The 17,891-nt window shown below is 42.1% G+C and overlaps 1 non-coding gene and 1 pseudogene across 1 annotated transcript; both read left to right on the top strand.

Annotated features, from left to right (window-relative positions):
* Nucleotides 1-632: 632 nt before the first annotated feature.
* Nucleotides 633-17,031, top strand: LOC118802158 (annotated as a pseudogene).
* LOC118802164 lies at nt 9,656-9,767 on the top strand. Its single transcript, XR_005006629.1, has one exon. It is a non-coding gene; the product is annotated as a U5 spliceosomal RNA (small nuclear RNA).
* Nucleotides 17,032-17,891: the final 860 nt, after the last annotated feature.

The following is a 17,891-nucleotide window of genomic DNA, read 5'->3' as shown; positions in this document are numbered from 1 at the left end:
TTGCCCAATGTAAAATCATGTAAATACAATAGTATTGTTATTTCTGATCATGCACCACTCATGTTAGAACTGGACATCCCTGGAAGACCTGACCAAAGACTATGGAGATTCAACTCCCTACTCTTATCAGATACCTCTTTTGTTTCATTTATTAATACTCAGACAGATACAGTTTTAGAGACCAATGCTAAACCTGACCGTTCACCATTTTTACTATGTGAGACCTTAAAAGCATACTTGAGAGGACAGATCATTTCTTTTAATGCTTTTAATCTGAAATATCTAGCTTAATTCTTAGTGTAGACAGATTAAACGCTTTAGGCCATGCACCAGATCTATATAAGAAGACACTACAGTATAAAAGTGAATTTGACTCCACTTTCCACTGGACAGGCAGAGCAGACGCTTCTTAAAGCACGGGGTGTGATATATGAATATGGGGACAAAGCCGGTAAAGCCTTAGTCCACCATATTAGACAAACATCATCTAATCAAATGATTCCCAGATCGACACTGGCTTTGGACCTACATAGATGGATCCACATAGAATAAATGAGCAGTTTTTCATATTTTATTCTAATTTGTACTCATCCCTATCTGATCCTGCTCTTCTAGACTCCTTTTTTGAAGGGATGAATATTCCAGAGGTAGATCAGGATTCAATGACGGGGCTGGAGGGCCCTCTTACTCCGGATGAAATCAACTTAGCAATTAAGTCCATGCAGAGTGGGAAATCTCCGAGACCTGACGGCTTTCCCGCTGAATTTTATAAAATATTTTCTCCAAAACTGTCTCCTTTACTGGTATCAATGTTTAATGATAGTCTAGAATCTTCTCACCTTCCTCCAACACTCACCCAAGCATCAATATCTCTGTTCCTGAAAAAAGGCAAAGACCCCTGAACCGTAAATCTTATCGTCCAATAAGTTTCCTTAATGTAGATGTAAAAATTTTAGCTAAGTGTCTGGCTTTACGCCTAGAGAATGTTCTACCAACTTTGATAACCTGTGATCAGACTGGATTTATTAAAGGACAGCATTTTTATTTTAATTTTAGATGCTTATTTATTATAATTTATTCAACTCCTCCTAGACCGATTCCAGAAGTGCACTTGATGCAGAGAAAGCTTTTGATCGAGTGGAGTGGGACTACATATTTTATGTTTTAAAAGAATTTGGCTTTGGTTCAGTTTTCATATCTTGGATTAAATTGTTGTATTCTTCTCCCCAGGCATCTGTCCATACAAACAGTATAAAATTCACCTTATTTCCCACTTGGACGAGGAACTCATCAAGGATGTCCACTTTCTGTGTTAATTTTTGTGAGAAAATCAAGTTCACAATGCGAGAGTCAAATCATAAGTTTTATTCCCACTGGAAACCATTTGTCTTATGTGGATGGCCTTTCCCTTATTCCCATTTCATAGCACTGTATGTTTATTGATGACTTTTTTTTGTTTAATCTTTTTTTTTTTTAATCAACTTAAAGATATGCAGGCCACCCCTTTTCTTTTTTTTCTAGTTCCTTCATTTGTTGTCTTGTTTTTTTTTGCCTCGTACAATATTTCAATAATTTAAGTCACTGTTATTAATGTAAAAATGTAGAAAAGCAATAAAATATACCTTGCTTTAAAATGTGCTGCTTTTCAGCTGCTTCTTTAAACAGTGTGAGATCAGCAACAGCTGAAAAGGACTGCAGTTTTCTTGAGTTTGCGTTCCTATCATTTTGATGTTATGTTTCTGCAAGAATGTCATTTAGTTTCACAGCAGGACACGGCCTTATTTCTAAAGAGTGGAGGTCAGGACCTTCGGCATGGGGAGGTGGGTGATGGAAAGGGGGATGGTGTGGGTATTTTGTTTGGGTCGCACGACTTCTGTGTCACTTCTGACCAGTCCCCAGTGCTGGACAGGGTGCTGAGCATCGATGGGGAATGGAGAGAGGTAAAGATCAGAATTATAGAAGTGTATGCTCCCAGTTCAGCAGGGGAAAGACGGGGTTTGTTCTGGCTGTTGGAGCCCCTGCTCTATATAAACAGGGTTCTGATAGCAGATGGGGACTTCAACATGGACTTGAACAGGGAGAGAGGGGAAGAAATGGCTCTGGTGATAGCAACTGCAGGGTTGGTCAATGCCTTCAGAGCAACAGGTCCAACAGGCCCAGATCTTAGGCTTTCATTGAAGGCCTTTTTGGGCCTCAGATCACTGCTTGTTCAGCGTAGACCTGCTTGCAGAAGGGGGCAGAGATGCAGGGGCATGTAGAGGCTGAACAGGGCCTTCCTTCAAGACCCTTTTTTGTAGGGTCTTTGGTCTTCTCTATGCAGGCTGCAGGAAGATGAGGGTCCTGTACTCCACACTAGCTGAGTGGTGGGATTACTTAAAAAAGATGGTGGCCCTCTTGTGCAGCTGGGGGGGAAAGAAGGAGGAAGGAAGAGATCAGGAAGTGGACGCAGGATGTGCAGGCTGCCTGGTACAAGCACGACCCGGAGCATCACAGGGTTGCCAGTGAGGCCTTGCGAAGATCAAGCCCGTAGCTTCTGCATACAAGCCCGCAGGCAGAAGCTGCAACTGGACGAGCGCCCAACACGCAATTTCTTTGATACCAAAAGGCAGCGGCAGGGTAGGGCCCACATCAGAGGCATAAAACAGGGTGAGCAGGTGCACATCACGGTGGAGGGGAAGCTGGAAGTAGCTGCCTCATATTACAGGGAGCTTTTCCAGGCCAGGACACTGATGGGCACGGCGCACCAGAGTTATTGGACGCGGTAGCAGGTCGGCTGTCCGAGGACAACAGGACTCTATTGGAAGGCGACCTCATACTGCAGGAGCTTGAGAGCACTATGCTGTCACTCTAGTGTGGGGTAGTCCATGGGGCTGACAGGCTACCAGTGGAATGGTATCATACCTCCTGGCCACTGGTCGGACCCGACTTGCTAGATGTCTATTGGGAGGCTGGTAGGTCAGGGCTTTTGCCATCCTTTGCATGGGTGGGGCACATCACTCTCCTGTTCAAGAAGGGTGTCAACTGACCTGGCAAACTGGAGACCAATCACACTCCTTACATTCGAAAAAAAAAAATCTTGGCAAAGGGCTATACAGGCAGAGGAGGGACCCCCAGGCGGCACAGGTCACAAGCGATCTCTCCCATGTCCTCAACATAGATTGGGCTGCTCTGCAGCCCATGTGGTTGGACAGGGCCAGCAAGGACCTCCACTGGTTGGCCACTCTAGACCACCTCGCAGCCTGGGAATGCCTCTACCCACATGGGCACAGCTATACCCCCTCGTGCCCATTAGGCTGCGGCAGAGAGGAAACAGTCGACCACGCCTTACGGTGCTGCCCCATCGTGGTCCGCTTCTGGAGGCAGGTGAGAGTGGTTACAGTCGACGGGGTTTAAAAACAGGCAGCACAGAGACCTGGTTCTGTATGGTTGAGGGCTGCGGGGTGAAATGTGTCCTTGAGGTGTATATCTGAAGGTGTGGCAGGGTGTGTGTGCTATAGTCCTGTTTGCTTGTTTTTTTGTGTGGTTTTGTTGTTCTTTTATTTCTGTGAGAAGTAGCATGTGTGCAAACCGGATATGTTTGTGCTGTTTTGTGAATTCTGGATTTCTCATGTGCTGCATAATAAAGAAAGAACAAAAATCTTAGAAAATGCTACACTTCTCAGCCTTTTGGCTTAGACAGTGATCAACTCTTGAGTGTGCACATACCCAAGCATTCAAGAGAATATTATACTTGTCTATGGCTGGTGTCAGTCGGTGTCAAGTAGGCCTATTTCTGACCTGCTGTGTTTTTTTCTCTACATTTTATTGTCCACCAAGGCCAATGGGAGAAGCCCGTATCAGCAAGGTAAGTGCAATTTTATTAAATTAGTATTTTTCCTTATATTTATTTATATTATTTTAGTGGTTTTGGTGGCCACCGGGTGCCTCCAAGCATGTCAGCTGCTCGTAGTGTGCACCTATTATTTAAAGACGTAGAGCATCGGCTCATGGGGATGTCAAAGTTGGACTGAAACTGATCCAGAAGACCCTGGCTTTGCACTTAATGACTAGAACTGCTTAATGTCTTTGCCCAGAAACAAAGGATTTGATGATAGCTTCTGTTCTGCTTCCCTGTTCAAAGATTTCTATAACAGATATGAGTTAGTCAAGGACCAGTTTTCAATGTACAAGGTTGAGAAACTTTGACAATTCTCACATGGTGGTAATTGTTAGAATGTTCAGTGAAACTGTAACTGGAGATGACATTGCTACATGGCTGGCTAGATTTTGCTCCATGAAAAGCCCACCTATGAAGTTTTTTGATGAGGATGGCATTTGGAACTACTCGGGGAGGTGTTCCCATTCAACAAGTGGTTACCTAGTCCTGAGACAAATACCATCCAAGGACATATTTTCTACCAAAGCAAGCCCAAACTTTGCTGCAAATGTGCAAGCTTGGACATTTGGTTGAGCATGTCAGGAAATCATGTGTAGGAAGTGTAGAGAAATTGGGCACACTTTTGAAGAGGGTCCCAATGGCAGGAGGTGCAATCTCAGTGGTGAATCTAACCATCTCTACAGAGAGTGCCCAAAATCTTTTGCCAACAAGCTGACAGCAGGTAAATGGCCAGAACAACAAAGAGAAGAAGAAGAAAATGGAGGAGGAAATGGAGGAGAAGTTGGTGGGCCCTGAGGTTTTGGTGAAGGATTTGAATCTCCAGCCAGCCTCAGGGATTAGTCATGAACAAGATGGCAGAGCAAATATCCAGGGAGAATCAGAGCAGGAGCCTGAGGCTACACCCTCCCAGTTGGTGGGAAGAGACCCACAGGGTCTCCTCTGCCTGATCTGGCAGAGAAAAAACAGCAGGCAATACAGGATTCAGGCAGTTCGTCTTCGGGAGGCCTGGATTGCCTGTGGCCCGCTGGATCCCCAAATGAGATGTCTTTTCTCCATTTCCAGCTAAAGGCATCCACGTCCAAGGCCTCACAAGAGCGCAGCACTGGGGGCTCGGAAGCTGGAGACACTGGCTAACCTCCAAACCCCAGATTAGTGGGGATAAAGGAGGAGCAGGTGTCACATGAAACTGAGTGATTGTAGTCACCTTTTAACGTTGGTCTTTTAATACAATCTGTATGTCTTTTAAATCCATACTGCTCATGGCTCTCACTATCTCAACCATCAATGTTAGAAGTGTGAGAGCACCTACCAGAGCAGAGTGTGTTTTGTACTTTTTTAAAGAGCATAAAGCCAGACATGTTTTTATTGCAAGAATGTGCTCTGCCATTCTTGGAAAGTTACAGAGAATGGGAGCAGCGATGATCCGCCAGTCCCTGTCTCCGGAGCGGCTCACACTACAATAGGGCTGACGGTGTTGCCATTTTAATAAACAATCCCTATATCTTCGTGAATGAAGTGGCAAGAGAGAGATGGGTTATTTTAGCTAATCTGACTTTTCTTAGGTAGGGATTTTAACATTCTTAACGTGTATGGTTTCAATGACGAGAATAACGTGTATGATTTTTTAGAAGACCTGCAGCCTCAGAGGCTGAACTGCTCTCTATTGCAAGATGAAGAGATAGTTAGGAGCTACATGGACACACTTTTGAAGAGGCTCCCAATGGCAGGAGGTGCAATCTCAGTGGTGAATCTAACCATCTCTACAGAGACTGCCCAAGAGTCTCACTTGAGAGTCAAGTTCTCTAGCAGACCCTCCAGGACTGTTACGACTCACAAGCACTGTGGTAAAAGACCGGATAAAGTTTTTTTAAAAAAAAGCAGGAAAAGAAAACAAGAGAGGAGGCGCAAGATGGGAGTGCAAAAAAGGCTACAAAGGTATTTTAATCTTTTCAACAAGGGTATTGATTTCAGTGAAGAAATAAGGGACGTAAAAGAAAATTTACTTTAAATGGATCAAAAAAGTGAAGGAACAAATGTTAAGAAGCAAAGAACAGGAAGTAGAAGAAGGATAAAAATGCACACAGTATTTTAAGAAAATTTTATCAAGGGGAGGTGGGATTTCCAAAGTGACAAGAGAAGGGAGGGAGGAAACAACCACAGAAGGAATTTTAAGAGAGAGTGTTTTTACAAAGACTTCTATGATGAAAAGAGTATGCATGAGAGAGGTCTTAAACTTTTTTTTAAGAATAAAGTAAATAGTCAAGATGTTTTAACAGGAAACTACTTTTTCAGAAACAATGAGATGTCTCAAAGGTTTTAAAAGAGGTAAGTCCCCAGAAGAGAATGGACTCCCCATAGAATTTTATCTGACCTTTTCGAATATTTTAAATCGACTGATATTTTGACTGTTTTTAACGAATTTGAAAAGTTGGACCAACTCCTAGAGAGCTTCAGATTAGGGATCGTGTAAACTTTAGAGTATAAACTTTTTAGCAAGGTTTTATCAAGAAGGATGTCAACAGTTTTAGAGGACATGATCCACCCAGAATTAAGCCTGCGCATCCCTGCAACAGCCTAGTGCTGGTTAGACACACCATCTGTTTTGCAACAGACAGAAACATTCGGCTAGTAGTTCTAAATTTAGACTTTGAAAAAGCCTTTGATCGGGTCTTGCATCAGTACCTGTTTTAGGTATTGCAAAAAATGGGTTTTCCAGGGAGGTTTTTAAAATCAGTGGGTCTGCTGTATCAAGACATCAGCAGCAAAATTCTTGTGAATGGGAACCTCACAAAGACGTGACTGACTGGTACGGAAGGGCCTCGGGCGCCAAGCTCAATAGGAGCAAGTCCGAAGCCCAGCTCTTTGGACCTTGGAGGGACATACGGACCGACCTGGACCTAGATTTTAAAGAAAAAGATAAGAGATTTTATAAATAAAATTTGACGAAGAGGGTGGTGGATGGGGTAACTTGGGGTAACTGGACTGACATGCTGGGGAAGGTTAGGCAGAGATTGGGGTTTTGGAGACAGTTGACAATTTTAATTATTAAAGCTGTTCTGTTGCCACTGATTTTACTTGTGTGTTCTGTTTAGTCCTCCAAGACATTTTCTTATAGATCTGGAGAGAGCAGTGTTTTATTTTCTGTGGGGGTCCAAGTGGGAGAGACTGAAGAGGAGTATGGTGAAAAAGAGACCTGAAAATGGAGGGAAAGGCCTCCCAGACCCCCACTTGTTCTTAGGAAGTTCACATCTCTCCACATCCATATGCAACAACCTCATCCAGAAAAATCAAAAGAGCAGTTCTGGATGGGTTAAGTTCTGGATGGGCTCTGATCTGAGAAGACTAGGGATTTTAACCATTGATCTTAGAACCCCAGTGTCTTTTACCCTGCTGTATGAATATGATTTTATCAGAAAGTTTTTAAAGAAATATAATATGGAAAAGAAGACGTCACCATTTTAACTAATGCCAAGGCTCTTGTCTCTCTTGTACAAGACAGGGAAAAAGTGAGCCCTGTTCCCAGCATCACATTACATCCGATCAAACAAGCGTGGGGAAATGCAGCCCACCCTGCTCCAGAACAAGCACAACACCTACACTATATATTGCCAAAAGTATTTGATCATCTGCCTTCACACTCATATGAACTTGAGTGACATTCCATTCTAAATCCATTGGGTGTAATATGATGTTGTCCCACCCTTTGCAGCTATGACAGCTTCAACTCTTCTGGGAAGGCTTTCCACAAGGTTTTGGAGTGTGTTTATGGGAATTTTTGACCATTCTTCCAGAAGCGCATTTGTGAGGTCAGACACTGATGTTGGACAAGAAGGCCTGGCTCGCAGTCTCCGCTCTAATTCATCCCAAAGGTGTTCTATCGAGTTGAGGTCAAGTTCTTCCACACCAAACCCGCTCATCCATGTCTTTATGGATCTTGATTTGTGCAATGGTGCGAATTCATGTTGGAACAGGAAGGGGCCATCCCCAAACTGTTTCCACAAAGTTGGGAGCATGAAATTGTCCAAAATCTCTTGGTATGCTGCATTAAGAGTTCCTTTCACCGGAACTAAGGGGCCGAGCCCAACTCCTCAAAAACAACCACGCACTATAATCCCATCTCCGCCAAACTTTACACTTGGCACAATGCAGTCAGACAACTACCGTTCTCCTGGCAACCGCCTAACCCAGACTCGTCCATCGGATTGCCAGATGGAGAAGTGTGATTCATCACTCCAGAGAACACGTCTCCACTGCTCTAGTGTCCAGTGGCAGCATGCTTTACAACACTGCATTTGACACTTTGCATTGAGCTTGGCTTGGCTTGGATGCAGCTGCTCGGCCATGGAAACCCATTCCATGAAGCTCTCTATGCACTGTTCTTCAGCTAATCTAAAGGCCACATGAAGTTTGGAGGTCTGTAGCGATTGACTCTGCAGAAAGTTGGCGACCTCTGCGCGCTATGCACCTCAGCATCCACTGACTCCGCTCTGTCATTTTATGTGACTGAGTTGCTGTCGTTCCCAATCGCTTCCCCTTTATAATACCACTGACAGTTGATTGTGAAATATTTAGTAGCGAGGAAATTTCACAACTGCACTTGTTGCACAGATGGCATCCTATCACGGTACAACGCTGGAATTCACTGAGCTACTGAGAGCGACCCATTCTTTCACAGATGTTTGTAGAAGCAGTCTGCTTGCCTAGGTGCTTCGTTTTATACACCTGTGGCCATAGAAGTGATTGGAACACCTGAATTCAATGATTGCCCATGAGATCTTCCCAGTCAGGGTCAGTGATGTACTCCCAGGATATGGAAACGACCCTCGGAGAGGGGGTCCCATAGATGCCCCCCCCGAAGAGAACATGGAGTTTGGAGCAGCGGGCATACAGTGAGGATCTCCGCTGGACAGCAGCCCGGCGACTTGACGCCAGCTTGATAGGGCTCACCTCTGTCCTAGAAAAAAGGGACATTTTATTGCATTTTATGTACATAAAATGTGATGGTGTGGCTTATAATGTGCGTGGCTCATGTGTATCGCTTTTCAGCCTTTTACCAAGATCAAGAGGACCAAACTGCGATCGACTCTCTGTGGGGAAGCAGTTGCCTGTTTAGTGGCTCCTGTCAGCACTTGTCAGAGAGAGATTCTGCATTAGAAGACATGGAGTTCCACATTGCTGCGTTTAAAGAAAAGACCAGACCCTTGTTGCCAGGCACTGTCATCCAATGAGTAACAACTTTTAGTGGTATTAGCTTATTTATTGATTCACTTTGTGATTTTAGAGTGCTGTTGGTGCCGCCACCACAATGTCAGGTGCTCATGCCGGGATGGATAGGCACCACAGCATTAGTTTTTCTTTTAGAGAGGTTGAGGGGAAGCTCCTGGGGATGTCCAAATTGGACTTCTCCCAGAAGCTGATCCAAAAAACCTTGAACTTTAAACCAGAAGAAATAAATTGTGTTTCAAGTGGACAAGGATGGCATTTAGAACTGCTTGTGTCGAGTTCCCATTCAACAATGGGAAGACCAGAGCGCCTACTTAGGCTTCAGACACTTGCCTTCAATGATTTAATGGTAGTCCTGTAGTCTTTTAATTATGAGTTCCAAGATCTTAGGAAGATGCTGCCCCTCCCTGATTTGACGCCAACCCATAGGGAGGTCTTCATCAAAATGGGGAGTCCATGCCAGTCAGCAGGAGAGAAGAAAAGGGGACGATTCGGAAGCTCTCTGTGCATCTTAGACTGCCAGTACGTGTACAGAGGCTCAGGTGCTTCTAGGAATAACTCGGGTTTCTGTTCATTCACACATAAATCTTTCGCCTTTTACTAAAGATTTCCATGGAGGGGAACGTTGACGAGTTCTTATTTTTGAATGCTCTGCTTTGGCAGAGCTAAATCTGTTTGATGTGTCTGGCATGGGATGGGGTTAACAAGCGACCCTCTGCCGTTACCATGCAGTAGCTTTGAGCTTGCAAGGGGGCCGTCTCGTGCTAGGTGCGGGTTTCTGGTTAATCGCTTCTCGCCCCTTTGGCTAAGATAAAGAGGACAAAACTGTGATCTCTGTAGGTTAGAGATTAGCCTTTTCATGTGGCTTAGTCGCATCCTTATTGGAGAGGACATTTTGCTTTTGCTTCTATTGTGTTAAATGTTAATTGTGTGTGCTTTTTTGTGTTTTTGATTTTAGTTTGTTGTCGTCTATAAAGGTAAGTACATTTTAAAAAGTTATTTTAGGACTGTTTTTACCTTTGTAGTTACACCACAGCGTAAGATTTTTATTCAAAGAGGTGGAAGGCAAGCTTCTCTGGATGTCCAGGTAGGATTTTTCGAGAAAGCTTATCCAGAGAGTCCTCCAATTTTGTCCTGATGAACTCAATTGTATTCTGTCTTTGCAAGAAAATAAAGGTTATGTCAGTTTTCGAACTGCCACACTGTTGAGAAGTTTTTGGCTTAAGTTTGAAGAGGTAAAGAGCCAGTTCTCCATGTTCCACATGGAAAAACTTTGATAATTCACAGAGAGTTGTGATTATTAGAGTGTTGAATGAAACTGTGACTGGGGAAGACATGGCTTCCAGTGACAGCGAGGACGACACTTTTGACCTCTCTGTACTGGAAGCTGTAGTGATAAAACATGTAAAGTTAAAAGATGGACAGGATAAAGTAACTGTTAAAACACAAGCCTCTTCCTCCTGAGCAAATTGATCGCATTGCCAAAGAATTCAGCCATCCGAAAGTGATGGGTTTGGGTCCTTTTCTGATGCTAATGGCACGTAAGACGAAGCTGTACTTCTTACATTTATTAGATGTCTTGGTGATGTGTTTTCAGATAGTGATGAGGGGATGAGACAGATAAATTGGAGTCATATTATGAGAAACAGATAGACAAGCTGCAATCTGTAAAGGCAGTTAAAGAATGTCATGCAAGGCTGTTAGCGGTTTTGAAAAACATCATGGGTTCTTCTGTTTATTGGCAGAAGGTAGTAGTGTGTCATCAAAGGATGGTGAGCCTGTGAATCAGTACACACAGCGTTTTGCAGAAACGTTTGTTACACGGTGGGCATGATGGGTGTACTTCTGTTGAGGAGGTAGTTAATTCTAAGATTCCTGTTGCCTCAGAGATGAGGAAGGTTTTGCCTTTGCTAAAGTCAACCTGGTGGACAACCACTGTGGGTGAGTTGTCTGAGAGTCTAGCAGCATATGAAAGGGATTCTAGTCTAAAATTGTTTATTATATCTCTGCTGTTTTGCAAAATTTTTCCCAGCAGTCCAGGAAAACTCCCAATAGAAATAATAATACATGTCACTATTGTAAGAAAAAGGGACACTGGGGAAAAATATTGCAAACGGAAGCGTTATGATTCTCAGCATAAAGAGACTGAGAGTGACTGTCAGGACAGTTCAGGAGGTGAAACTTTATCACCTGAGGTAGCAAGACAGTTGCTTAAGCTTATTCAGCAAGCTACTCAGAAGTCTGCTCATCACACACAGGATTTGGAGCATTTAAACTGAATATGTCCACTGTGAGATCTTTTTTACATCAAGTTACACAAAAGCAGGATCCATGTTTGTGTGCTGTACAAGCTACATATCAAGCTGTATCAGCTTGTGCCCCTGTAGTGATGTCACAACCTCTCACAGTGTGTTATCCACATGCTGTTGTGTCATTGCTATCTTCTGCTCATGTAACTTCAGTGACTGCTCAGAGATAGGATAACTGGGTGGCCACTCTTACAGCTCCTAATATTTGCCTCCAAAGGGCACCGATCACCAATCCCTCTAATCTAAATCCCTGTAATGATGACAGCATTGCCTGATGGTTGTGATGAGGGTGAAAGTGATGACCATGATTGTGTATTGTTGACACACACACACACACACACACACACACACACACACACACACACACACACACCTCCTTTGGGTATTTCTGAGGTTCCTTTAGAAAACCCTGATATAATTTTGTTTTGTGATGGTTCTGCTCAGGTTTTGAATGGATGCAGAAGAGCAGGATGGGCCATTTGCTCGCCTCATGCAGTTGTTGCTCAGGGCCATCTTCCTGACCTGGTCTATCTGCAACCATATATACAGACTTGTGTATTGTTTTTTAATTTTGCACAGATTTGGACAAATCTGGCATCGCCGTGGGTTTTTAACAGCTGCAGGAACCCCTATTAAGCATGCTGCTTTAGTTTCTGATCTCATGTTAGCTAGTGAGCTTCTAGAAAAACTTGCAGTGGTTAAAGTTAATGCTCATGATTCCTCTAACTCGATAGAAACAAAGGGCAATTGTATGGCTGATGCTGCAGCTAAGGCAGCTGCAAAATTTGAAGCAATCTCCAAACCACCAGAAAGGGGGGGGGGCATGCAATTGTACCAGATCAGTGGGTCATGATCAAAAATCATGTTGCTGGTCCATTAGAGGAAAAATGGAGGGGTCCATTTCAGGTCTTACTGATCACAGATGCAGCAGTACTATGTCAAGGTCGTAAAGCATGGACACATGCTTCACATTGTAATATTGTCGCACCTCCTTAATTAGGGATACATGGGTGGCCTAACTGGAAGGGCTTTGGGGCAGAACTGTTGGCTTGTAGGCCAGCAGGAGTGATCCCCAAAGTGAAGAATGTCCCATACCCCAAAACGACTAGCGTCTCCACACTTCCAGTTAGGACCTTAGGACCCAAAAGGTGAGGTAGGGTCAGACTGGTGGCACAGAATACAATGTCACACAATCCACAAGTATGTTCCCAGTTGTTTGTACTATGACAACAAGATACTGCTGATGGTATTTTTGTGTTTTACAGCTACCAGAAGCAGAAAGACCTCCAAGAACCACACAACCTGAACCAGCCAAAAATACTTCCGGTTCTACTAACAGATGACCATCTGAGTGTTCTACACAGACAATATCATTAGTCATCAAGACATCAAAGCCAGACATCTCACCAACTCGCAGATGACCAAGATGATCAAAATAAATCAGAACGTTGTTTTCAGGACTGTCATTGTGTTCACTACATACACACTATTCCTGAGTAGTCCTGTCTCTAATGTAGACAGTGACAACACATTTCAATCTTTATTCAATCTAACAAGACAAATAATGTTTCCAGGACAAAATGTTTGTATCCCACACGCGATAAGTGTATCCGCAGGACTAGCATGGTCTGGACATGCTATTTTTGACTACGATACATGTGCCGTGTTACATACTAATGTTCCAATTTTCAATGTCAGTTCATGCCACAACGTAATCCGGCCAAAGACCACTCAGTGTTGTACACCTGGTATATGGAGGACCAGATTTGCCAAATGGAAAAATAAAAAAAATAAATGGCTCAGTAAATCAATAAATAAAAAAAATATATATATTGCTTATTGTGATTGTAATTATACACACTTCCTTTTTCTGCAGTTATATATTTCTCAATTTATTTGTGTATTTTTGTTTTATTAATGCCATTTTTATTTATTCATATCTATATGTTTAACAATTGTTTGCTTTATTCATTGATTAATGTATTCATTTATTATTTTTTTTTCATTAATTCATTTATTTATTTCTGTTTTTCGTCGTTCATATGATGAGTGTTTTTCATGTTCAGGCTTAGCAATCAAGCCCAGGAGGAGAACAGCTGATCAAACTGTTCTTTTACCAACTCCATGAAGAGCTGCAATGCCACGAACAGACAAACCTGCCAAATCAATAACTTTTGATGGCTTCCACAGGCAGTGTGTGAGAGGGGTGTCCAAATGTCTTGGTGATCTGAATTTTGCAGAAAAAGATGAACCACCTCCCCCAAAGTTCTGAAAACTACAGGGTCGACCTCTGTATCAGCAGAGGCAGCAAAATGGAGCAAACTGTCCCCACAGCCTCCAACGGAAGAGTAAACAATCTGTACCTGTATTTTCAGCCAGATCAGCTGAGAGTCTCAGATCTCTGTCTGTCTGCTGCCTGTGAGAAGCCATTACAGTACTGTTTTGTCCTTAGTTACCGCTGAGAGAGCAAGACATGTACAATCGATCTACAGAATCTGACATCGATCAACCAATAGGAATATTAAGATGCTGTGACATCATTGACTGACAGCCTCTTTATTCGCATAAGGACAAGGAAATAGAGAAATAAATAAATAAATAAATATAGAATAGTTATGGAAAAATTAATAAAATAAATTAAACAATAGAAAAACAGAAAAAATGAAAAATAAATAAAAAGAATACAAAAATTAGTGAGAAGGGGAAATTACTAAATAGACAAATAAATGCAGACATTAATTTATATAACGTTTTAATTATTAATATTAATTATGTATATTTATTTGTTTTTAGATTTATCATTATTCTATGCAATTCTACTTCATATATTAATTTACTATGTCATTTATTTTACATTTTATTTATTTTTCATTTTGGCAAATCTGGTCCACCATACTAGTATGCCATTTTGTGACCAAACATATGCTCCATCATATAATATTACTGATATTATAACTCCATTTAAATTGCCCTGGTGTGTTGAAAAACATTCGATCACGTCACCATTTCTAGCGGAAATTCCTAAAGCATTATGTGGTTTTGTGATACAGCTTAATCAGTTAAGTCATAGTCGTACCTCCCAAAATCGACCACATTTTACGGCAAAAACAATACAAGACTGCAGTTTTGAGAATGGTCCATGGATTAATTGGCTGTCAGTAAATGAATTTTGCCGTATCCCTGCAACATCAGGGACATATTGGTTATGTGGTAGTACTGCTTTCAGTGAATTACCTGCTAGATTTAATGGTTGATGTTCATTAATTTATTTATTACCAGCAATGAGACCACAGAACTTCACACATACTTCCTCAGATCATCGTGCTGATAAAGGAAATCATGTCATTTTAATATATTGTCCTGAAAATACACCTGAGGCTGATGTGTCTAAAATATCTCTAGACGTTCCTAGTACTTGTGGGCCAGTGAATTGCGATGACCAAATATGTACATGGTACAAAGACAATGAAGTGTTTGCCAATACCAAATATTTGGTACCAGACAATGCCTGGCTACATAAAAAAGGTACTCTAGATCTTACTCTAGAATTTACCGGTTTTAATCTGACTTTTTAGGCAAAGATTAACATTCTTAATTATGGTTTAAATGATGAAAATTACAGGTATGAAGTTTTACATGACTTGCAGCCCAACATGCTGGGGAGGGCCCCCCTTGTGGTGGGGGGAGATTTTAATTGTGTTTTATGCAATTTATGATTTTTAAGGTGTATGTTCATGTCAACACATCCAAATTCTAGCATATCCAAAAGGTGTTCTATTGGATTCAGATCTGGTGACGGGGAAGGCAAATGGAACAAACACTGAACTCAGTCAAATTGTTATAAACTCCCCCATATAGAAGATCTGAAACAAATATTACATGTTTAAAATCCATAAGGTGTGTCGCTTGAAAACAGATTTTGGCTTTAAGCTTAATATGATTCAACATTATTGTTCTTTTTGCTGGTGAATTAATGCCACAAATTTTCCTGCTAACAAACTTTAAAGCAGGCATTAAATGTTAAATGTGTCTGATAAGTGGTTTAAGAGTGAGACTAATGACAAATGTCCAACCCTCACAGTAGATAAATATTACCATAACATGAATTCCCTGCCTGACCCAAACCATCTTAACATTCTGCATTTTTTCAGGTTACAAAATGAATCTGAAGTCATGCCACTAGGATCTGTAATATCTGCTCCAAGTCTTTTGGAGACATTTCTTTTCTGCTAGTCACGCTCTGATTTTGTTTATTTGTGAGTGTATAACACCCACATGTGGTCACATAAGGCCAATTTCTCTCCTTTTTTTGTATGCCATTAAGACAGATTTAGATTGCTAAGCCCCTTTACCTCTTTCCTGGCTTGGAAGGATTGCTCTCATTAAAATGAATACCTTGCTCAGACTGCTCTGTCCACTGCACATAACTATTTTGTGATCCAATAAGGTTATTAAATTGCTTAAAGTCTGGCCCCTTTATCTGGAGCAAGCGGAATTCCTGATGGAAGATGGAAAAACTTCAAATGGCTAGCTCAGATCAGAGATTAGATGTACCAAACATGAGACTTTATCAGTTAGCAGTACACCTTTGAATGAGAGGAGATCTATTTGATAGCCAGGTTTTACTATCCTTTCAGCAGTTACAGTAATGATATGGCTTACAGTAAAGTGTGTGTGTGTGTGTGTGTGTATAATATATATATATGCGCATTAGTGGTTTTTTTTGTTTGTTTTTTTAAATAGAGCCCTAAATTCTTCCAACTTTAAAGTGTTCTTTTCTGATCTGGAACAATGTTTTTCTTAATTCTTGAATGTCCCTGGGGAACTGGCTATTAAGACTAATATCCAAAATGGAAGTCCCCAACTTGTCTGTCAGCAGAAGGTCAAACTCACAACCCCCTCTGACCCAGGTATGCTTAGACCATGCTCACAATGTCTTCCCTCAAGTCCTCAGTCAGATGGCACGCACAGGGCCTGGGCAGTGTCTGGGTCCAACACCTAGTACCTCTAGCAGTAATTTTCACTGGACAAGCTAACTACCTTGGCATAATTTATACACTCAAGTTTGTGATGTTCTGTGCACTGTCAGAATAAAAAAGTAAACAAAGTGAATCAGATTTACTGTTCAAAAACTGTCCTCAAAGCAACTTTAAACGCTTAACTCGTAACACTCAGTCTTTTGACTAAAGACCAAGTGCTCGAACGCGTGCCCTCTACGGAGGGTAAATCTTCACCTGGGATTAACTCTGAAAATAGGAAAGGAAAAATAACAAATCAAAACAACAAACCGTATCCCGATTTCTTTACGTGGCCAAGTAAGGAATTTCTTCAAGTTTCAGCTCTGACAAAGATAGGTAGTTGTTTAGGTTAGTAGTCTCGAAATTTGACTGTATCCACCATAGCCATCTTGAGTCAAGACAACTCGTGACGGCAAGCCTGAGATTCCCTTCGAGCCACACCTCAATCTGCAGGCAGATTGACCAGAAGGGCCGCCTTGCTGTAAGCTACAGCCTCAAGAAGCAAGCCAGAATCCGGAATCTCTTCCTGGGCTACACCTCAACCGCCGAGCGGGTTAACACCGAGCGACCGCCCAGGCTCCAAGCTCCATCATCGGGTAGTTGAGCCGCCTTGAGCTGGTCATCGAAGCCCCACCGAGCCTCCCAGTCCAGCGACGGAACGCCAGCGTGTGAGCTCCAGCCTGTTCTCAAGCGACCCATCTCAGAGGATCGGTAGTCCGGGTTCCCGACTCCAAAGTAAGGCTATCTTTCATTTGTGCAGTCAAATTTCGACGCTATTTTACTTGATAAGAATTCTCTTTTAGATATGCTAGTTAGGCTGAGTTAACCTATAGACTCCTTTGTCCTTAAATTTCGAGTTGCTTTCCCAGGGAGCGCCCTCAGTCACCTCTTCATACCCTTTTAAACTGTGAAATAAGTTACATTACCTGAGCCATTCCGTTGTTTTGTTTATTTCTTTTCTTTTGTTTATTAACCCAGTTATTCAATTGTACTGTCATATTTAGCCAATAAAGTTTACTTTTGATTGAAGCATCCTCGGCACGAGTGTCTGTCTCTCCCCTTGCATTGGTCTGTAGACTTTAAACTAAATCCAAGTTACTCTGACTTCCTCTTAAGTTTAAGCAATAATAAATCATATTCATAATTAGATTAAAATTGCAATAACTCCTACACCAGGATAATTAGATCCGAACAGATTCCAGCGATCATTGGCGCGAAACGGATATGAAAAGGGTTAGACAGATTGCTTTTACACCGTTTCCTGGCTAGGCACAGTTGTCCCGTTAATGTTGAACGACAGCGCATGTGCTGTCGTTCTGAGCGTTTTTGTTAAAGGCGCAGGATGTGTTTTACAAAGCGAGCTTATAAAATCCGCGTTTATCTGAATGAGCCTCACAGTTAATTTAGCCTCACAGTTCACTCCAGGCTCAGTGGGTTCAACTAACACATACCGTGATTCCATTC

The sequence above is a fragment of the Colossoma macropomum genome, unplaced genomic scaffold (assembly GCF_904425465.1).
Source record: "Colossoma macropomum unplaced genomic scaffold, Colossoma_macropomum, whole genome shotgun sequence".
In the NCBI taxonomy this organism is placed as follows: domain Eukaryota; kingdom Metazoa; phylum Chordata; class Actinopteri; order Characiformes; family Serrasalmidae; genus Colossoma; species Colossoma macropomum.
This window is presented reverse-complemented; position numbering and strand designations above follow the sequence as displayed.